This window comes from Mastomys coucha, unplaced genomic scaffold, assembly GCF_008632895.1.
Source record: "Mastomys coucha isolate ucsf_1 unplaced genomic scaffold, UCSF_Mcou_1 pScaffold21, whole genome shotgun sequence".
Classification (NCBI taxonomy): Eukaryota; Metazoa; Chordata; class Mammalia; order Rodentia; family Muridae; genus Mastomys; species Mastomys coucha.
The window spans coordinates 101974404-101998071 of record NW_022196904.1 but is presented as its reverse complement, the minus strand read 5'-3'; the positions used below and the strand labels follow the sequence as shown (position 1 = coordinate 101998071).

The following is a 23668-nucleotide window of genomic DNA, read 5'->3' as shown; positions in this document are numbered from 1 at the left end:
TAAAAATCTGAGACAATGCAAAGTTCTTAAAGTGATTATTTTGAAATCATTTCAAGTGGTAATAAAGCTTGTTTTAAATTCTGCACAATGGTTAAGTTAGGGAGGTTACTTTTATGAACTGTTACTCACAGATGACTAAAATCCTCCCCTATCCTCCCCTTGACATGTCCCGCTCATTCCCCAATCCCCCATGGCTTCCTTAGGAGAAGATGCGACCTCTCTGAGTACAGTTGTAGTAAATCACTCACAGCAAGAGAAGTAAGTGGTTTTGAGAAAGTGAGGACCGTGAAAAGTATTCACAGCAGTGACTCAAAGAGGACACTTGTCAAGCAGCGGTTCTGAAGCTGTGGGTCTCAACCCCTTTGGGGTGGCATGAGCCTTTCACAAGGGTTGCATATCAGGTGTTTCCATTACAGTAGCAAAATTATAGTTAGGAAGTAGCAGCGAAAATGTTTTTTTAGTTAGGGGTCACCACAGGATGAGGTTGTATTAAAGGATCATTAGGAAGGTTGAGAACCACTTAGTCAGGTCGTCAGTTTCCAGATGGTGGGAGGAAAGAAGCAAGCCTGCAGGTTGTCCTCAGACGTCCACACGTATCACACACACACACAAACAAAAAACATGACCCTAAGTTCATTATATTTCTATTTGTAGAAATAATGAAGAAATAAACTATCAACTTATATGGGACTCACACAAACAACAACAAAACCCCCCAGGTGGTTTGCCAGTGTTGAAATCCAGACACAGTATCTAAAAGCCCACAGAAACAGCAGCCCACTATCCCTGCCCTTCTGAGAGTTCTTGATAAGCTTTGTATAAAGTAGCACTTTGGGTTGCTTGCTCTAAACATACAGTTTTTGAGACTTTCCTAGGAGAACTACCTCCCTTGCTGGCCTTCAAGTGTTGGGTGAATCTGTGACAAAGGCATGGTTCAAGTGACACTTTAAAGGCTGTGGCTTAATGTATTCTAATGATATGGAAATCTGACTCTGGGAACACAAAAGCTCACGAAATGCTAGTCACCCAGTTGTGGCAAAAGCAGAGTGTGCTGACAAGGAAGACTTTCTACCAGTCACACTGGAGGTGACAGGAAGGAACAATTGGATTTTTTTTCACCTTTCAACAAATCCAATTAGCCCTGAACTGATAAATTATGAAAACTCCCATTATGCACTAGTGTGATTGAGAGTTGGGAGTATGTGTGCTCCTCGCAGCTCCTTACAGCAGCATTATGAGATGATTATTATCATGTGCGATGGACTATAAATCAAGGTGCCAGCCCCTTCCTTGGTAACACTTTGCTATTACAAAAATGTCAGCTGAGGGCTGGTGGGATAACTTTGTGGTAAGCACTTGCTATGCAGGAACCCTGGGACCCACAGAAGCCAGACATGGTAGCCTGCATGTGCTATCCCAGCCATCCCATGGTGAGATAGGAGGCAGACAGGAGAACCTCCAGAAGCCTGTGGACCACTCAGCCTGGTGTACACACCGACAAATAACAAGAGACCCAGTCTCAAACAAGGTAGAGAGTAAGGACCCACACCTGAGGTAGTCTTCTGACCTCCACATATGTGCCATGGCATGTGTGTGCCCATATTCTCACACAAGCGTGTGCGTACACACACATACACACACACACATATGCAGGCATATACACATCATGTAGACACATCTCTCTCACACACACATGCTGCTTAGTTATAGAGTAAAATTTGTGAATCATACACAGTAAGACTTTAAATGTGTTATTCTCCTTATGTGTTAATATGAAAGCTGATTAGAAATGGCCATGCTGCATACAAAAGTAAGTATTTTGAGGAGAAAAATTCCAAAATATCTCTACTATGGAATGAGCCTTTCCTGTTTCTGGAAGACAAGACTCCATTTTGTCAACTTGAAAAAGATTTGAGTGGATTTTCAGGCTTGCTTGATTGTCTGATGTCTTAGTTACTTTTCTGGTGCTGTGATAAAATGCCATGACCAAGGCAAAAGAGAATTTAATCAGGCTTACCGTTTCAGAGGGCTAAAGCCCATGATGGCCAAATGAAAGATCAGCTGAGAGCTCACATTTCTAGCCATGTCCCTGAGCCAAGAGAGACCTGGGATCTAGAGTCGTTTGAAACTTCACACCCCCAGTGACACACCTCCTCCAACAAAGCCACACCTCCTAACCCTTCCCAAACAGTTCCACCAGCTGGAGACCAGATATTCAAACTTGGTCTATGGGGGCCAATCCTTCAAACTGCCATATCTAACATCTCAATTTTCAGTATCAGAATATTTCTATGCAAGGAAGGAATATAGCACATATTCTTTCATGTCAAGTAAGACATAAGGAAATTTTTAAAAGGAGATATTTGGAAGAACCAACTTTCTATACAGATTGTTAGGTTCTAGCGTAGAGTGTAACAATAACCATTAAAAGGTGATGACGTCTTGTTTCGTCATTGTAGATCCATGAGACACTGTCAACAATACTGATCAAATTTGAAAATATATTTAAAAGCCAGATCTAGTGGTAGAGGCTTGACATTCCAGCTATTCAGGAGGCTGTAGCAGGAGGGTAGAAAGTTCAAGGACAGCCTAGAGAAAATTAGTGAGATTCTGCTGAGAAGTTCAAAAGTAAAAAGAAAGGCCTAAGATATAGTGGCATGCATTTGTGCCTAGCCTAATCAAAGCCTTGGGATTAGTCCCCAATGCATCAACAAAGAAAGTACATTTACAAATTATATTTTCCATCTAGTAATGACAAAGGCTTTGGGATCAGATTGGATCTACTTGTGTGTGTGTGTGTGTGTGTGTGTGTGTGTGTGTGTTTTAGGACAACTTGGGGAAGTCCATTTTCTCCTTTTACCATGTGGGTCCCAGAGATTGAACTCTTTTTGTTAGACTTTCCTTTACCTACTGACCCATCTGGATGGCCTGGAATCTGTTTTGTTTTGTTTTTCAATCAAGAGGTAATTTAAACACAATTATAAAAATACAAAAACTAAATTTGTATTAGTTGTCTATTTACATTTCTTTTTTATAATTATTGACTTTGACTGCATTTGACAAAAGCATCTGTCAAATGGGCTGGAGATTAAATAATCTAGGTCTAGGGGTTGGAGAGTTGGCTCAGTGGTCAAGATCATGGACTGCTCTTCCAGAAGACCTGGGTTCAATTCCCAGTATTCACATGGTAGCTCATAACTGTCTGTAACTCCAGGTCCAGGGTATTTGAAACCCTTACATAGACATACATGCAAGCAAAATAATGCATATAAAATAAAAATAAATGAATCAAGAAAGAAAGAAAGAAAGAAAGAAGGAAAGAAAGAAAGAAAGAAAGAAAGAAAGAAAGAAAGAAAGAAAGAAAGAAAGGAAGGAAGGAAGGAAGGAAGGAAGGCAGACAAGAAGGAAGGAAGGAAGGACAGGGAGGGGGGAGGGAAGGAGGGAGGAAGGGAGAGAGGGAAGGAAGGAAGGAAGGAAGGAAGGGAGAATCAGTCCATGTTTTTCAGCCCAGAATGTAAGTTATATCCATGAAGCTGTCCCTTATTCTGAAGAACTTGATACAGGCTTTCAGTGAGAGCCATGACGGTGATCAGGCCCAGGAGGCAAAGTTGTGTTTTATTGGCTAGAGCAGGCTTCCTCACAACAGAAAAAGGCTCAGGTTTAACATAAACACACAAATTTGTCCACACTAGTATCAAGTTTAGCAGTCTTCCCTCCTGGGGTACCTGAAATGGAATGTTGATATACTAAATAATAAATTTCACACAAGTTATGGGAAATATTAAAATAAAAGAATACACTCTGAAAGACAGTCCAAATTAACTTCTAGACTGGACAGAAGAAGACAGACATAGCCCTAGGACTAGCCAGAGCTAGAACTGCCGAGGTTAGCTGCCTGCAGGATTTTACCCTACTGCTGCTGTTGCTCCAGACCTGGGCTTCTTTGGGGTCTCCATAAACCTCCAGCTTCACCTTATGTCCTGGTTAGACTCAACTGTTAACTTGAAACTGCCTAGAATTGCCTGAGAAGGGGGTCTGGATTGGGGGAGTCCCGGTTAGACTCAACTGTCAACTTGAAACTGCCTAGAATTGCCTGAGAAGGGGGTCTGGATTGAGGGAGTACCCAGATCATACTGACCAGTGGGTGTCTCTGTGGGGGATCATCATTGCTTTCATTGATGCGTGAGAGTCCAGCTCACTGTAGGCAGCACCATTCCTTAGCCAGATGGTTCTGGGCTGCATAAGACAGATAGTTAAACACAACTTTGCAAAAGTCATCAAGCATCATTCCTCCATGGTTTCTGCTGTACCTTTTTGGCTGTGTGAATTTCCTGATTTGATGCCATGCTGCATGGGCTAGCAATTAGGCCTGCCTTTGAGTTTCTGCTTGACTCTCTGCCCTTACTTCTTTCAGTCATGGACCATGGACCTGGATGTATGAATGAAATAAACCTTTTCCTCCCCTAAGTTGCTTCATTCATGGTATTTGTCCAGCAATAGAATGAAAATAGAATACCTTCTGTGTGATTCTGATGGCCAAGGCCTCTACAGAGAAAAGTTCTGCTTTGATTTCCATGGCTTTGGTGTTTCTAATTTCTTCTCTTGTCTTCCATGACCTTCCTCTGGTCTTAAACATATGGCAATCCTCCTGCCTCTGCCTACTGAGTGCTAGGATTATAGGCATGTGCCACTGTATCCAGTGCCATAGTTTACATTTATCAAAACAATATAGCTGTGAATACATGTTTTCCAAAATTCTAATTTTGAGCTAACAGTGCAAACCAAGCAACCAACCAAACACCCACCCAACCAACCAAAATTCTAAGCAGTAATTTCCTTTCCTGGCAGTAAGGTATGGGATTTGTTCATTTTTTTAAAAAATGATTGCTGAAATCCTAATTTTGAATAACTTCAGTCTGTCCATCTGTCTGTCTGTCTGTCTGTCTGTCTGTCTGTCTGTCTGTCTGTCTTTCAAATAAGTGATTGTCATGCTTGGTCACCTCATGAGCTGTGCTATAGTCACCTCGTGGACCATGTCATGGCTCAAACACAACTGCTTACTCTGGACGTTGAACCTCGACTCTTCCTATTCTTTGGATTTTATGCCATGGTGTAACTCCCAGATCATAACACATAGTCTGAAAAGTGTTTTCTACATCATTTTGAAGCATAGAGATACAATTTCAATACATGCTTTAGTCATCTGTGTGATCAATGGAATGCTTGAATTCAAAGCTTCTTTAATCCCTGGCAAAGTCACCAGAATTGGTGAAAGTCAAGAAGATAATGGAGAGCCACATGATATATGGTATGCAGGAAACAGGGACATCCTTGACTGTTAGACCTAAATTGGTCTAACCTAGGCAGATGTGCCATTGAGGGGCTGTTTAGAATGGCTTCACCATCACTGTTAGCAAACATGAGGATCTAAGACACTCACAAAGAGCATCCTGGTAAATTACATGCCTGCCCTGACCCTTGTATACAAATCTGATGGACATTTGTATTTGAAATTAGCATAGACTGCTTATCTGCCTGATTTTGGAGGAAACTCTGCTATGGTCACGTGACCATGGGTACCGCCTGTTGGAGAGACAAGGCTCATAATTAATCCATGATGGCTGAACAGATGAAAAATAGAGTATTGTTGTGGATGCTAACTGATTACTGTCTTTTTATGCCCTGCCCACCTGGCAGCATTTAAACACTTGCTCATCCTGATATATGGTCACTGGCCAGAGAAAAGTGAGAGAAATACAAGAAACCAGTGACAGACACCACACCTCTACCCAGCAGGAAAGGTGTGAAATATGTCTTTTTTTTAATGCATGTAAAAAGGTTCATCCTTTGAGGTGTTTTGAGACTTTAAACAAATGAATTAATTCTGTCTCTTGAGCAAAATTTTAAGTATTTCTATCCATTTGCATTGTATGGGTAGCAATGGGTATCGGATCCTTGGGGACTTAGGGAAGAAGCATCACTTATTAAACTGGGTAAATAATTACCGTATTGTACTTCTTTTTTAAAAAATGTGTTTTCTTTGCCTGCCTGCATGCCAACTGCATGCAGTACCAGCAGAGCCGGATGTCAGATCTCCTTAAACTGGAGTTTCAGATAGATTTAAGCCACCTGAGCTGGGTGCTGGGAACAGAACTAAGTACCACTGTAAAAATAACCAGTGAGTGCTTTTAACTGTGATGTCATTCATTTACTCGGGATAAGAGCAGTGTTGAATGTCAACTGCCAGTTATTAAACTTAAGTTATAAGGGTTGGGGCACTATTTTAAGGGTGCCATCTGGTATTAACACATTGAAACTTTATAGGAGTCAGTATGCTGGGAACATCATTTTGACTCTATAGAGAAAGAAACTGAATCAGAGAGCCACTAAGGAGCACCTCTAAGGAGCACCTCTAAGGGCGTGAAGCTGCCAAATGGCGGAGCTGAGCCTGCTAACTCCAGGCCTGAATACCTCACCTGATCTTGCATTAGTGTGGGTGAGATGGGAAAACAAAAGTCAGAGAAGCCCCAGTTCTAATGTCAACCCCATGGTGAGCTGACACCACACAACTGATACTGCATGTTCCTATCTATAAGTCAGGGATGATGCCAGCTTCCCTGCTTCCTGCCTGCCTCAGATGTCTGCTGAGGATGAAAAGATGGAGAGACCATTGAGAGAACTCAGCAGCAGGCTTCTACCTAGCATCCGAGTATAGCACGTCAGAGAAAAGCTCCCAGTGGGTGCTGTGGGCATTCATAAGTGATTGTCAGAAATGGGTGCTTGGATTTTCTGAACTCCAGAATCACGAGCTGAAGAGATGTTTCTAGAAGTACCCAGCCACAGATATTTTACTACAACAAAAACGGAGGCAGATGTATTTGTAGCTGTGTGGTTTGTTGCTGTGCTCTCAGTGGATTGAGTTAACGTTGTATATTATCCCTCCACAGTCCACTCCATTTTGTCATTGGTCTATTGAATCTTACCTGCCTTTTTTTTTTTTTAAATTAATGTTGGCATGATATAGCTTTGTTGTTGCAGGGGGAAAAAAAAGATCCCCTGAAGCTATTACTGTTCTAATTTCCAGAACCTGTAAATGTGCGCTTTTATAGAACAAAAGTGTGGTGGGTGTGGTTAAGGACTTCGGGATGGAGAAAGGCTACAGGATTATCCAAGAAGATTCAGTGTAATCACAGGTTCTTAACAGTAGAAAGGGGAGGCTGAAGAAGAGGGCTGGGTTCTGCAGTGTGAGAAGGATTCTCCTGTTCTTTTGGACTTTGACAAAGAAGTAAGAGAACCTTGAGCCAAAGAGTGGGGATACCCTCCTGATGCTGGCAGGACGGGAGGGACAGGGTGTCATTTCCCTGCAGTTTCCAGAAATGAACGTGAGCCTTCCCACCACCTCGGCTTTAGCCTCCTAAGACTTCTGCCGGATTGCTGACTTACAGAGCTATACAGCAGTGTTACCTGGAGCTACTATGTTTGTAGTAATTTGCAAAAGTAGTGGTGAAAACCTTGTTCAGCTTTTCTTCTTGCTTTCAACCTGCCTCTATTACCGCCTTTGAAGTGAGTTTCTTATAGGTAGCATATAGCAGAGTTGTAGGTTTTAATCCACTCTGCCAATTTGTCTTTTACTTGGTATGTTTATTCTATTACAATTAATGCCTTTGATGTCAGGATTCCAGTCTGCCCTGCTTCCACTCTCTGCTTTTGACTTTCCTGTTTTCTTTCATATACCTTCCTGCGAATTACTTGACTAATATTTGGTATGCCATTTTTGATGTATCCATGTTGTTTTTTAATGTATTGCTTTGTTTTCTTTTTAGGTTATTGCTAAATCATTAAACTTATCTGAGGGCTGGTGAGATGACTCAGCAGGTAAGAGCACCAACTGCTCTTCCAAAGGTCATGAGTTCAAATCCCAGCAACCACATGGTGGCTCACAACCACCTCTAATGAAATCTGACGTCCTCTTCTGGTGTGTCTGAAGACAGCTACAGTGTACTTATTTATAATAATAAATAGATCTTTGGGCCTGAGCAGTCAGGGACTGAGTGGGGTCGACTGGAGGGATCAGGGTTGACCAGAGCAAGCAGGGGTCCTAAAGTCAATTCCCAGCAACCAGACAAAGGCTCACAACTATCTGTACAGCTAAGTGTGTACTGATTTAAATAAAATAAATAAATCTTTAAAAATAAACTTATCTGAGATGTTATATCATATATAACACTTTAAGTTCCACATTATTTTACTAATTCAAGTAAAATGAAGAAACCTAATTTTCTTTGTTTTGTTGTCTCCTTGCTTACAATATAATCACTAAAGTATTTCACTTTAGTTTCAGATTGCATTATCATTTTCACTGAGACAGTAACACATAATTAAGAAAACTAAAGAGATGGTAAATCAGTGTGTCTGCTCATAGTATGCCTATATAGTTATTAAGAATACAAAGAAATGTAGGTTCTATCTTACTTTCCTATGTTGTACAATTCCATTTCTTACCACTTCTTTTGGTCACTCTTTGGAGTGAGTCTTCTGGGAAAACATTCACTTGGTTTCCCTTCATCTGAGAGTGTTTTAATTTCACCTTCATTCTTTTGGGGTTTTTTGTTTTTTGTTTGTTTTTTGTTTTTGTTTTTTTGTTTTTTCAAGACAGGGTTTCTCTGTGTAGCCTTGGCTGTCCTGGAACTCACTCTGTAGACCAGGCTGGCCTCGACCTCAGAAATCCGCCTGCCTCTGCCTCCCAAGTGCTGGGATTAAAGGCATGCACCACAACCGCCCGGCTTGCCCGGCTACCTTCATTCTTGAAGGATACTCTTGCTGAGTGTAGAATTGTGGGTTGACAGTTCTTCTCTGCCAAACTTGAATATTATTAGACTGCTTCATTGTAGCTTCCATTATTTCTGATGCGAAATTCACTGTCATTTGAAATGCTTTTCTTCTATAGATAGTTTCCCACTCACGCTGCTAAAAGCTTTTCTTCATCTTCCAAATTTGACTATCATGTGACTTAGTGTATTTTTGGGGGGGGGGAGGCTAGTATTCTTTGCTGTTCACAAAGATTCTTGAATTTTTAGGCATTTCTTTTGTTAAATTTAGCCATTATGTCTTTGAGTACTTTTTATTCTTTATTTTTCTATCCTCAGGGACTTAACTGATGCTTCATGTATTTACAGCCTTACATAGACACATGTGCATATACATAATTAAAAATAATAAAATTAACTATTTTTTAAAAAATAAAAATAAAAATAATTTTTTAAAAAATTATATTTTAAAAAGAACAAAGCCTGGCAAATGTTAAGCTCGATACAAAGTTAGCTTTTACCTTCGGTTTCCTACTAAATCCTATGTATGACTTTTGCACATGAGACAGCGGGGGTTGCTGTGACTAGGTAATGTAAGGTTGATGCTCAAAGATAGGGGGGTGGTCATACCACTAGTTTTCCAAATGGAGATTTCATCAGGTCCTTCCTACCCTGTACACCTATGATTCTGTAGCCTATCTCTGCTTTCCCCTGTTGGTGTATTTGTTCTATTATTTTATTGGGTTCTTATATCTCTACCTCCCTTCCAACCTTTATTTCAGCCTGATCCCTTCTAAAGCCTCAACACTAGGCAGGAGAGTAAGATGGTTAGTGGGAAAGGGGGCCATGGTCTCTGTAGGCTTCTTCATGATGGTAAGGGAGATAGAGCTCCTTGGGGCCAGCCCCATCTTCATCGTCAGGGTAGCTCCAACTTCTTTTCTTTAGACCACAACAATAGCCACCATGAACAGCAGAGGGAGCAACAGCCTTCCTCTTCCTCCTCTTCCTCCTCTTCCTCCTCTTCTTCTTCGTCCTCTTCCTCTTCTTCCTCCTTCTCTTTCTCTTCTTCTTCTCACCTCCTGCCCCCTTCATAGTTAAATTATCTACAGCTGGCAAAATCATGCCCTTCTCAGAGCATGAGACAATCATAGTTAGCAACTGTGGACAGTCTGAAACAGCCCCATAGCCCACACCTGGAATCAAAATAAAAACATAATCACACAACTGGACTTTTAAAGAAACCAAAACTCTCACTACATTCCCCCTCTCCAGAAGAGAATTTGATCTGTAGTCAGATGATGTGAGCTCAAGCCTTGCCTATTCCCATTTAGCTTCACCTCATTGGCTTATAACCTTGTGTTTAAAATGTGAATGAAGACCACCCTTCACAGGACGATTGACAGGAATGAAATGATAGCCTGTAAAAACAGTACTCTATAAAGCGTAGCATATTTAGCTTCTGCCAGTTATGATTAACGTTATTAGGCTCTGAGGATTCTACCTCATCCAGGCGTGGGTCCCTTTCCCACAAAGTTCTCAGCCTCTGCAGTGGGAAGAATGCATTTATGGAAGGCGCAGATATGCCAGCGAGGAGAAGGAACTATTACTTAGCACTAATATGTAATTAGCAGTTGAAAATCTGATTAATTGGGTAGGTCTTTCTTCCACTAAATGGTACCTCTGTGGCTTTCCAAGCTTTGCATGCTGTAGCCTAGTCAAAGGGGAGGCAATTGACCTTTGTCTTGTTGAGGTGTGTTTATGCAATTGCCTCTAAGTCAGAGTTAACAGTTGACAGAAAGCTACATTTGTGGGTGAGGCTAAAAAGCAGTAAGACATGAGCAATGCCGCCCACTCTTTTGAAGGCAGAGACCCAAAAAGGAATTCTGTTAGATTTAATTCAGTTTAACCTGGCTACATAAACGGAGGTTTGCCCTTGGCTGGGCATACTGCCAGGTGCAAGGGCTACAGAGATGAAGAGCCGTGGACCTCTCAGAACGATAGCTCCAAGTGACTGTGTGGGTGGGGCTAGGCTAGAAGGGATACTAGTGGGAAAGAACTTAAGGTTTCTTCTGCTGGCCTGCTTCTCACCTCAGACCAGGATGAGGAGAGGGATGGTGAAGGCTGACTTTTTGCTGTTTTTCAGAGTCACCTCCTGGAAAAGCCATTGCCATAGGAGCTTTGACATTATCATGGACTTATAGAGAGGTTTTTCTTTTTTTTTTAAACAACTTATTTTCATTACTTTTAATTGTGTGTGTGTGTGTGTGTGTGTGTGTGTGTGTGTGAGTGAGTGAGTGTAGGGGTCAGTGGAGGATAGAGGTGCTGGGCAGTCCTGGAGTTGGGGTTACAGGTTGTGAGCCACCTGATGCGAGTGCTGGGAACTGAACTGGAGTCTCTCTGGAAGAACAGTATGGGCTCTTAGATGTTGGGCTATTGCTCCAACCCGTCTCAGTACATTCTTCTTTTTTAAAAAATATTTATTTTATGTGTATGCGTGTTTGCCCTCATGCACATTTATCACTAATTGTACCTGGTGCCGGTGGAGGTGGTTAGAAGAGTGTGTCAGAGCCTCCGAAACTGAAGTTACTGGTGACTGTGTGTCTATATGTGGGTGCTGGGAACTGAACCGGAGTTCTCTGGAAGTGCAGTAAGAGCTTTTAACTGAATCATTTCTGCAGTCCCTCTCAATACAATCTTAATAATGTGTTTGTTCTATCAAGTTGAGATGCTGATCTTGTTTTAAAACATTTATTTTTGTATTAATTTATTGTATGTGCATACACATGTACATGCAACTGCACTTGCACATATGTGTGTTTGCAAACTTGTGGAAGCCAGAGGCCCACGTCAGGTGTCTCCCTCAATCCTTCTCCTTCTTGATATAGGTGCTCTCAATGAGCCCGGAGGACATAAATTCAGCTAGACTGGCTGGCCAGTGAGCTCTGGAGAGCCACCTGTCTCCTCCCTTCCCACCGCAGGGATAACAGCTACCTGTGCAGCCAAACTCTCCTTTTTCTGGCCCATGGCTTTCTATACAGGTGCCGAGGACCAGACTCTAGGCCTCACATTTGTGCATCAGGTACTTTACCCACTGAGCTGTCTCCTGGGTCTCCAATACTGATATGTTTTCAAAAACAACTTTATACTTGGGAACTTTGTGGATTTAGCTTTGGCACCACCTTGCTTGAAAAATAGGAGAATGCAAGGCTTACTTGTCTAAGACATCCCTGTGATAGGAAAATCTCTGAGAAGCTCTGAGAGTCACATATATGTGTGTTGTATGTGTGGATTCTGTGCACATGCATACTTATGGAGTGTCTGGTACATCCTTTGGATATAGCTATATTGGGGTCAATCTACAAATATTTAAGTTGCAGAAAAGCTAATCCAAAACACTCACCCTAAGGTACAAAAGAAGTGAGGAGATAGTCATTCTGTGGCTATTTGTAAATTTTTTCAGTGGTATTGTGTAGGTATGTGTGTGCATGTGTATGTGTATTTGTGTGTGTGTATGTGTGTTTACGTATATGTATGTGTATCTGTGTTTGCATTGAGTGTGTGTGTGTGTTATTCTTTGACTTCTCCTTTAAGAGAGAATTCTTGTCATGCCCCACTGCTCCTCTCATTGATAGTTTAGGTAAGGTCTTTAATATGTTTTTATCTTGTATTTGTATAGCATGATTCTGTCTTGGAAAACTTAGCCCCTTAAGGTTGTAGAAAGGATTGGCTGATGACCTGGAAATATAAAAATGGAAACTAAAATGTGTTGACTACCCTGGCTAGCCTGGAACTGTCTCTGTAGTTCAGGCTAGCCTCAAACCACAGAGACTGTCAACCTTTGTCTCCTGAATACTGTAATTTAAAGTGTGCACTGCCACACCCAGCCTGACAGCAAGCCTTCCTGGGTATTATTTTATTTAATCCTCACAGTAGCCTGTGCCTTTGTACGCTGCTTCTTTTTACCTGAGGGCTCATGTGTTTTTCTTAAGTAGGATTATATTGTCATAGTGACAGACCATGTTATGAGGCAAATTGTGTTTCCCAAAATAATACCTCAGAATGTGACCATATTTGGAACTAGGGTCATTAGAGAGGTAATTAAATTAAAATGAGGTCATTGAAATAGATCCTTTTGGGCTGGTGGGATGGCCCAGTGAGCAAAGTATGTGATGTGCAAGCAGGTGACCTGGATTTGATCTCTGGAATCCACAGTGAAAGGAGAGAATTAACTCTCAAAAGTTGTTTCCTGATCTTCACATGTGTACATGGAACATGCACTGGGGCACACACACACACACACACACACACACACACACACACTGATGATGATAATGACAAATTAAATTTTTTAAAATGTAAAAGAAAATCCTACTCCAGGCTGACTAACCAGGCTCAACCTTCCTAGCTTCCGAGATCAGACAAAAATGGGTACATTCAGGATGGTGCAGCTGTGGAACTGACTGGCAGCATTCTAAAATAGTGAAATTTGGAGGCAAGAACATCTGGGCCTCGGGAAGCTGGCTGATGTGTGAAAGGCAAGGGACAGGGAGGTTTTTCAGAAGGAACGCTTTAGGAGCAGAGCCATGTCCTCTCAAGTTTTTATGCTGAAATCCCTACTGCAGTCTGATGGCCTTAGGATGGCAGTAGGGCATAGACCTCAAAGTCTGATTAGCCTTGAGGTTAGAACGGTCAAAAATGAGATTGCTGCCTTTCTAAAGAGCACCCGGAGAGCTCCCTGTGGCATGAGTCAGACAGGTGACTGTGATAATCTCTCTCTGCTGTTCTTAAATTAGTCACTATTGAACAAAATGGAATAAGATAACTTTTCCCTTATGAATGACCCAAAGGAAGTGATGTGGAAAACGGGTGTGATGGTTTATATATGCTTGGCCCAGGGAGTGGCATTATTAAGATGTGTGGCCTTGTTGGAGTAGGCATGTCACTGTGGGAGTGGACTTAAGATCCTCATTCTAGCTGCCTGGAAGCCAGTCTTCCACTAGTAACCTTCAGATGAAGATGCAGAACTCTCAGCTCTGCCTGCACCGTGCCCACCTAGATGCTGCCATGCTCCCACCTTGATATTGGACTCAACCTCTGAACCTGTTAGCCAGCCCCAGTTAAATGTTGTCCTTAATAAGACTTGCCTTGGTTACGGTGTCTGTTCACAGCAGTAAAACCCTAATTAAGACACAGAGATTGTCCGAGTTTGCTTCTTGGTTGCTCTGTGATAAAACACTGACCAAACCAACTTCTAGACAGAAAGCGTTTATTAGGCTTACAGGCATAGATCATCATGGAAAGAGGCCAAGGCAGAGACCCAAGGCAGGATCCTGGATGTAGGAACTGAAGCAGAGACGATGGAAGAATGCTGCTTACTGGCTTGCTTTTCCTGGATTGCTCAGCCACCTTTCTTATACAATCCTGCCACCTGCAATGGGTTGGGTCCTCCTATAGTAATTAACATCAGGAAAATGCTTCAGTGATATAGACCAATTTAATGGAGGAAAGTTGACAGAGTCTAACCAGGACATGGATTTGTTCTAAGTGTCACAGAGGGCTGGAGGGCAGAGATCCCTGAGCAGGTATTTCTGACTGTCCACTCTGGCTACATGGAAACTATGACATGTGAAAGTCTGTGTCCATTGGCTTCCTGTCAATGTGGCAGCACATCTGAGTGATTCATGTGAAAGGAGAATAGTTTATCTTAGCTCACAGCTTCAAAGGTCTCAGCCCATGTCAGTCTCACCCATCTTTGGGCTCCTGGTGAGTCAGAACATCATGGCTGAACCTCATGGTAGAATAAGGTCATTCGCTTGTTAGTGCCCAGGAGAAAAAAGAATGCCTAGCAAGAAGCATCTGCCACCAAGTGCCAAGTCCCTAAAATCTAGAAGAATCTCTCTGGTCTCCTCCAGGACCCTGGCAAGGAGCTTAGCCAGTAAGTGCTGAAGGCCCAAAGCACCAATCTGAAAAAGAAAGAAAGAAAGAAAGAAAGAAAGAAAGAAAGAAAGAAAGAAAGAAAGAAAGAAAGAGAAAGAAAGAAAGAAAGAAAGAAAGAAAGAGAAGGAAAGGAAGAAAGGGAGGGAGGGAGGGAAGGAAGGAGGGAGGGAGGGAGGGAGGAAGGAAGGAAGGAAGGAAGGAAGGAAGGAAGGAAGGAAGGAAGGAAGGAAGGACCCTACTGAGGGTTATGAAGGTGAGTGACTGTCAGGAGCCCAGACTGGGAACAATGCTGTGCCAGTACGACCGCACAAAAGCCTTAATGTTAAATTGAAAACATTTGCTGATAGTTGGTAATGACTGCATCTTCCTTTTGTAACAGAGATGAGGATCATGAATGTAAAAGATTACATCATACCAACTTCCCTTTATGTAACTTCTATGTGTCCAATCCCCACTCAGAGACTCACCTAATACAAAGCCTTTCTCTGTGGAACCCAACATTCTCTGCGGTCAGGCAGTGGTGAATATTCTCAGTAAGTTGACTCATGCATGCCCAGATTGAAGCTTTTAAACAATGCTGCCACGTCTGTATTTATACAGATTCCCCTCTTTCGCCTAAAATGCTCTCCGTGACTTAGCTCCGGCCTGTCTAAGCAGCTTCCTACTAGTTCTCTTGAATCATGTTCTTCTCCTTGATTTAAAAAAAAAAAGTACATATCACTTCCCCTCATGGTAGGACACTCCCTGAATTCTATCACTCAGCATGCTAAGACAGGAGGGCAATTGTGAGTTTGAGGCTAGCCTGTGATACAGAGCGAGATTGTCTCAAAACACTCAAGTGAAACCAAACCCCCAAACCATAGCACTTCCCATCCTGTGAGCAGCTGTCTCATGGGAGATGGACCAGGAGAGCCATGTATATCTCAGTGTGCAGGATGCACACAGCAAACGCTGAGAACATCAAATGATGAGCATGAACCTGAGCTAGTGGTGCAGACCTGGCATCCCAGCCTGACTGGCAAACCCAAGGCTTACGTGCACCACAACATGAGTTCAAGCCCAGACAACTTTAGTGAGACCCTGGCTCAAAGCAAAAAGTAGAAATAGGACGAGGCATGGGAGAATGAGAAACTCATTGTCGTCAAAGAGCAATGAATTAGATGTGGGTGATTGCAAGGGACGATGAGAGACGACAGCTACTGTCAGTCAAACAAGGTTCCTTGGCCCACTCATATCACCCTATAAGCACAAGTCCTCACAGCCCATGTAGATCGGCCATTTATTCCCCTGGCTTCTTGTGTACCAGGGTATGGTTTGTGTATGTGTACACAGGTCTACATTTATACACAGCATGTAAGGCTTTTTAGCCATTGCTATTTTAAATGAATAAAATCAGTGTTATACATGTATTCTTTCCTTTTTTCTTAAAAATGCATTTTGTGGAAAGACTTTGGGATATAATTCATAATTACAGCCTATACCCAGCATGGGCAAGGACCTGGACTCCCATTTCCCACCAACCCCAGAAAAAGCCAAGAGTTTATGTATATATAGATATAATACATATGCCATATAATATATAATATATGTCAATGTTTCTGTCCATACACATGGAGAAAGGCTTCAATAAGTTGGACCTTGACTGGACCACTCAAGACTATCTATCCACTGAAACACCATGCTAGTCTTTGCCATAAAAAATTTTTAAATCTTTAAGAAATTCAAAAATGTTTAGAGCATAAAACTCACTATTAAATGATTCAAGCAGGCAAATGAATAGGTACAACACTCACAGGGGTGTGTGTGTGTGTGTGTGTGTGTTTTGAGGTTATTTAAACAAGATATGATACATTATTAACAGTAGTTACCATGTGAAGATAGACTTGTAGAGCTGATCTTGCTTGGTTGAAAATTTGAAGCCACAGACCCAGACTCTGCAGAACCTCTTAAGACTCAGACTCTGGGGCTGGAGAGATGGCTATGTGGTTCAGAGCATTTGCTGCTCTTCCAGAGGACCCAGGTTCAATTCCAAGCACCCACAGGGCAGTGAACAACTGTTCATGTCTGCAATCACAGGGGATTTGACATTCTCTTCTATGCTCCGTGGGCACCAGGCACACATGTCGTGTACAGACATACATGCAGGCAACACACACACAGAGAGACAGAGATATACAGAGAGAGACAAAGAGAGACAGAGACAGAGACTTAGGCCCTGACAATCTCTCAGCCTCCTTTGTAGTTTTCTGTTCTGTTGTTGTTGTTTTCCTGCAGTTGGTATTTTTGTTCATAGCAGGACAAAGGAAGCCGTGGCCAGCTCCAAGACATGTGCAATGCCTTAGACTCATGGTCCAAGGCCTGTGGGTCCAGGCACATCTACCTGCCCACTTCAACTGTTAAGAAAAGTTCTGAAGGGGCAGCAGAGATGGCTGAGTGGTTGAAGGGGCTTGCTGCTCTTCAAGAGGACCTGAGTCTGGTTCCCAGCACCCATGTCAACTGGCTCACAACCCTGTAACTCAAGCTCCAAAGGATCCAAGAGGATCCAACAGCCTCTGAGGACACCTGAACACATGTGGCACACACACACACACACACACACACACACACACACACACAGACAATTTATTTTAATAAAGAAAAATAAATCTTTTAAAAATGAAAGGTTCTGAAGCCCCTTCTTTTCAACCAGATCATCCTAACATAGGCTCAAACGCAGCCCCCTTCAGAGGGACAAGGAAAAGTCACCCAAAGTCAGAGTCCCATTCAGGTGTGTCAAATTCCTTGTCATTCTTTACAAAACTCAGCACATCTTCCCTAAAAGGAGGAAGCCCTGCTGGGCCCTTCAAATGATTAATAGCTATGGTGTGTTGCAACCCAAGCCCCTTCTGGGAAAGGGTGTGCTGTTTATCTTCAGAACCTGCCCAAGTCATAGTGGTGGTGAGGGTGTGCGTGGGGGGGACAGGGGGGGCAGCTCCACAGCTTCTTTGCTCTTCTTCTAGCCTCTTGCTGTCCTGCAGAATCAGAGCCACAGTGGACAGCAGGACAGAAAGAGCCATTGTTCTTCATGCAGTCAATGTGGCCTCCCATCTAGTGGCTTGACACTCACTGGATGTCAGTTTGAGTTCTTCAGTCTTTTCAGCTGTTCCAAGAGGATGCTGTCAGGTCAGCCCTGGACACTTACATTCCAAGAAGAAGGGGTGTGCTCCGACAGCAGAGGGGTATCCTGTGACCCCCTATGTTGTCATAGTCAGAAGTCACATACTGGTGGGAGTTCCAGCTGGAGACAGGGCCTGAGAAGAGACCAGCTGTATTGTACTCCAGCTTTCCTGAGAAAGTGGCTGGCTTACCAAAGAGACCTTCCCCCAGTATTTTTTCTTTTCAGGACAGTGCACTTGCCTTTTCTCCTCTTGAGGGAGTCAGCTGTTGTCACACACACTACACGACTACATGGATCTGTTGACACTGTGCCACACAAGGTGCTGAGAGTGCCCAGGTGACTAGTGCCCCTCCCCCCTGGGTCTCTCAATCTGAATTCCAATGGACCAACAGCCAGTTCCATTCTGCTTGGTTTGGGTATGGGTCAGCCGTATTCCTCATCCCCAGGCGCACACAGCACTCAGAGCCAGCCAACGAGGGATTCAAAGGCCTATGGGGGAAACTTGGCAGACATGGGACTTCAGCTAACTCCTATAATCTCCCTGAGGATCAGGTGAGAATTTCTCATCTATAAAATTGGATAAACAAGCCAGGTTCATGGTTGGATGGCAAAGATTAGAAGACAGGGTGTGTGTAAAGTGCTTTAGTTATTCAGGGAGAGACACCTGGATATGAGACTAGAGGGAGACAGGGGCCAGGCCTGAAAGTCACAACAAAAGAGAATACCCTGCCTATCTCCGGAGCAATGGGAAGTCATCAGAGGCTTCAGAAAAGGTTCAGACTAGAGCTAGGACAGTCAGTCAGGACCTGTTCTGGGATCTGACCTTTTGGTTTCCTGACTTTTAAAACTGCATCTACAAAAAAATTTCTCTAAAATGCTCTCACGCGCAGATCCCTAACCTTGGATCTGTTTTTGTTGCTAAATTCAAATGTAGCTTTGTTGTTTTTACTTCAGTGGTAGAGAGTCAACCCAGAGCCCTGCACATGCTTGGTGAGCACTTGACCGCTAAACTTACAAACTCAACCCTTCAAATGTAGCCTCAATTCAGCTTTAGGTCATAAGTGCTCATGACCTGTATCTATGGTGTGCTAAGAACTCGGCTGGCTGTGCATGACATTTAACGCCAAGATGGTAAATAAGCCTCAGCGACTCATGGGTGGAGTGTGTATATTGAAAGCATTCTGGAGCTTGGAGTTAAGAGGCCAGGATTACTGAGCCGTGCCTGCCTGCTATGGATGGGTGGGGATGGTTGGCGGTATGTCTCCTGTCTCTGGTCTAGTGATTCTCACCTTCTGTATGTCAACGTTGCTGAATCCTGGTGCTGGCTAGACCAGCTTATCTTCAAATGTCTCTCACTAATGGATCCAAAGTAGCATGCATCTGTACTTGTTTCTATGATAGGAACTTTAAGGAGAGTGACATTGTTTGTGGGACCACTATGCCAGCAATGTGCCAGCAGCAGTGGCAACCCATGCATTCATGCCAAGAGACCATGCCTAGTAGCGGACACAGAGGAGAGCTGAAAGAAAAGGAGGCTGAATAGGAAACTAGTGTGGGTCCCTGGACCCAGCAGCACTTGAGTGTCTCATCCATTAGGGAGATGCAAACCTGGGTCCAGAGCAGGGCAAATTAAGACATCCTAGAGACGCCTAATGACAGACCTGGGAGTATTGTCAGATGCAGGAAATATTAAAAAAAAAAAAAAATTAACCTGCCAACTCTCCACAGGGCTGGACCACTCTCTTGTGCTCTTGCTGCCTCCACCAACTCTCTCTAGCTTGCCCCTGCAGCAACTGGCTCGCTTGTCCCGGGAGCCACTAGTTCCCTCTCTGCTATAATCTCCTGTAACTGACAGTCCCACATTCCAGTAACCAAATTAAACTGCCAACCTAGCCAACCTAGCGGTTAGAAATCATAATACCCAGTAACCTGGTAAAATCAAGACTCTTAACACTTAATTAATCAGATTTATGTATCAATAAAATCACAATCTACAAGATACCAATACAATAATTTCAGAGCCAATTGATAATGATAAAAGCTTTATCCCAATATTTCTAACCTTGTAAAATCATAGCTACTTGTGGCTGGTAAACACCACATGGGTACATGTTCACAGCCATCTTCCTTCCTACTCCTACCCCGAGATGCGCTCTGTTTCTCTGAAGCTCTCAGTGCTGCCTCCTTTTTCCCTGTCCAATCACAGGCCTCCCACTGCCCTAATGTGTTTGGACAGGGAAAACATCATCTGCAACAGTCAGATGATGGGGTGATGGCTGGAGTATTATCAGATAGTGGAGGGAGCAATGGTTGGGTTAAATAGAAGGCTGCACAGACAATTGACAACTGGAATGGGCATGATGTGGTATCTGTTACTTGGCAGGTTTTTTTTAAATTTGTAGGTTAAAAAGGGAATTCCCAGTGACTTAGCTTTCTATCCCACCCAATGGGTAGAGGTCGTTAAGGTCATGAGCAGAGGAAGCGAGTTCCAGGGGGCCATGCCAGGCCAGAGAAGTGAGAGCAAAGAAAGCATGAGAACCATGAGGATGGCTCATGCAGCTGGGGCCTGAGTGGGAGTACAGCCTGTGCCTGCAGGGCCCAGCTGGGAGTGGCTCATGTGCAGAAGCAGTTCCTAGCCTTGGATTAAGCAGCAGTTGGCCAGCTGTAAACACACACAGACACACACAGACACACACAGACACACACAGACACACAGACACACACACACAGACATGGACACACACAGAGACACACACACAGACACACACACACACACACAGAGACACACACACACACACACACACACACACACACACATCTTGACTGCACTCAGAGATACTGGTTTAATTGGTTTGGTGAGCAGCTGTGATACTGAGACCTTAAAATTACCCAGGTGATTGATTCTAACATGCAGCCAGGCCTGGAAACTGTTGCTCAAGGACACAGAGTCCTTGAGCAATTAAAATGGCTTCTGCTTTTGTGATAGTGCTCTGGCAGGCTTATAATCAGAGGCCAGCAGAAGTGGGGGTGGGAATATGGGGGGGGGAACATGTCCAGGTGAAGCAACACAAGGGCCTTAATCAGACCTTGGCAGTGAGGTGCCAGGGCATGGGTGTGACTTGAAAGGACAGAGAAGTAGAGCGGAGAGATGGAGGGAAGAAGCCAGCCAGGTGGTCAGGTTTCTTGAGAAATGCCGAAGGCTTGAGAGAACAGAGCACAGGAGAAGGAAAAGTGAGAGTCTGCCAAGGGGTGTGGGAAGCCAGAGTGGAGATGTTAAGTTCAGCAGTGTGTCGTTGCTGAGTTAGAAACACTCGCTTAAGTTTTCCCATCCCTCGTGGTCTGGCTATGAGTTTTTCAGCTTTTCTGTTTTTGTTCACAATGAGAATCAGGTTGTTCAGCTGTCAGCCCCAATTTCCTTCTGGAAGCTTCTGATCTGGAAGGAAGTAGAAAGGAAAAGAATCATGCATGTGTTACCCCAACATAGCCAGGACAGCAAGGTTCTGTCACAATATTCACACTTAAAAGGCAGCAGGGGTGGAGAAGCATGGAAAGATGGGGTCCATGCCTTTGTTGCTTCTGTCTTTACTGGCCAGCATGCTCTCTCTAGGTTTGGGGGCTTTCTTTGACATCTAAGTAGAGGCCACAACTGCGGTTCTCTTACAAAAGAAAGAGTACCTGTCAATCCCTGCCCACCATCAGTTCCCACCCCCTTGCACATATTGGTATCCTGAAACTTATTACTGATCTTCACCCTGGGGTGAAATTTCTTCTATTTGAAATAGGAGCACTTATGAAATCTGCTTTATTTGGGCTGTATTTACTAGGATTTCTCTCTTCCCCTGTATAGTGTGGAGCATGACAATCCCAGCACTCAGGAGGTGGAGGCAGATCAGGAGTTCACAGTCAGCCTTAACTACATAGTGAGTTCAAAACCAGCTTAGGCTACACGAGACCTTGCCTCTGAGATAGAGGGAAGGACAACAGAGATCTTTAAAGAAGATATGGTGGGTACACTTCAGGATGTTATAGTTCATATAGTCCATAGGACTAGGGAAGGATGATCATTCCATCTAAAGATCCCTGGAGTATGTCTGCCAACCTTGTCAAGCCCCTCTCCCTTCACAAGCATAGAGCCCACTGGAGCCCAGGAGAGAGAGAGAGAGAGAGAGAGAGAGAGAGAGAGAGAGAGAGAGAGAGAGAGAGAGAGAGAGAGAGAGACAGAGAGAGAGAGACAGAGAGAGACAGAGAGAGACAGAGAAAGAGACAGAGAGACAGAGACAGAGAGACAGAGAGACAGAGACAGAGAGACAGACTCAAGCAGGGATCTGCTGTCCCTTTCTCTCTCTCCTCCAAAATCAATTGCTTAGCATCCATGAAAAGCATGCTAGGAGGTACCTGATCTCAGGGAGGTGTGCCCTCTCTTCAGTCAAGGAAAAGAACTTGCCAAGAAAGCTCATTCGTTTAGTCTTGATCCATGTCTCATTTGTATAGTTTGTATCTCAAAGAAAAAGTGATAAACTCAGGTCTAGTTCCTAAACATGAACTTTTTTGCTTTTGCCACAGGGTGGCCTCAAACTTGTAGCCAAGAATCGCCTTCAATTTTTGATCCTCCTGCCTCTACCTTCCTTGCGCTGGAATTACAGGCAGTCACCACTACACCTAATGTTATACCACACTGGGGACTGGACCGTAGGCAAGCACTCTAGCTACAATTCCCCTCTAAAATTCCCCAACCAACATTAACTTTTTTTTTTATATAAATATAGAGCTTAATTTGTGTTCATAAAGAGAATCAGGTTGTTCAATGTTCAGCCCCAATTTCTTCCTGACGGCTTCTGATCTTACAGAGACCAGAGAGGAAAAAAAGTCATATGCTCGTCACCCCAACCCAGCCAGGGTTCTATAACACACTGTGAACACAAAGAGGAGATATTTTGTTTTTCTGAAAGTTTATTTTAGACTCCTTTTCGTTTGCTTTTGTCTAAATGTTGTTTAATAAGAGATTAGTGCTTACTTCACCGGAAATAAAAATAAATGAAAGCCTTCCATTTACAGTCTTAGTTCGGTTGTAGAAAAAAAAATATTGAGTAATGAATAAGAGATTAACACAATACATCAAGTTAAAAAATACTGGGTGACATCAAAACCTAACTTTCAGAAGTCAAAAACAAGTGCCATCTGTTTGACTCTCTAAAGCGGGCACGCAGATGCATCTCCTTAAGTAGAGGGTGGTAGGAGCTACGTGTCTGCCATTTTACAACCCCTTGATTAGGCTTCAAGTAATTACATGTCAGTTTTAAAAATCAAGACTGGGCCATACAGTACATGATGGGAAGCTGTTTAACACTGAGCTGTTTAGAATGTAGACATAAAAATGCCTGTGGGCTGTCCAGAGGGCTCGGTGGACACACATGCCTGTCACAGAACCCAGTGACCTGAGCTTGATCCCCGAGATGTACATGGTGGAAGGAGAAAACTAGCTCCTGCAGGTGACCTCTGCCCCCTGCCTGTGTGCCGTGGCAGGCATGCCCACACACCTGTGCATACACACAGAAGGTTTTAAAATTGTAATACACATTTTTAATGCTTTGCCTTCTCACATCATGAAGAGAGTTAGTTCTATTTCCTTTTGCCCTTCCCCTGACTGAGTTACTGGACAAGAACTGAATTAATAATTCATAATCCATGTTGAACCAAGGTTTTGGGTGACTTTGTTCCTTGGACTATTGACCCTTTGAAAAAACGAAACAAGTTAGTTCCCAAACGG

The 23668-nt window shown here is 43.3% G+C and overlaps 1 long non-coding RNA gene across 1 annotated transcript in view; it reads left to right on the top strand.

Annotated features, from left to right (window-relative positions):
- Nucleotides 1-18326: 18326 nt before the first annotated feature.
- LOC116100860 overlaps nt 18327-23668 on the top strand; it is a 19477-nt gene continuing 14135 nt past the window's right edge. The window contains exon 1 of the long non-coding RNA XR_004122695.1: nt 18327-18453. This is a non-coding gene — a long non-coding RNA (uncharacterized LOC116100860). The remainder of the gene's footprint in view (nt 18454-23668) is intronic.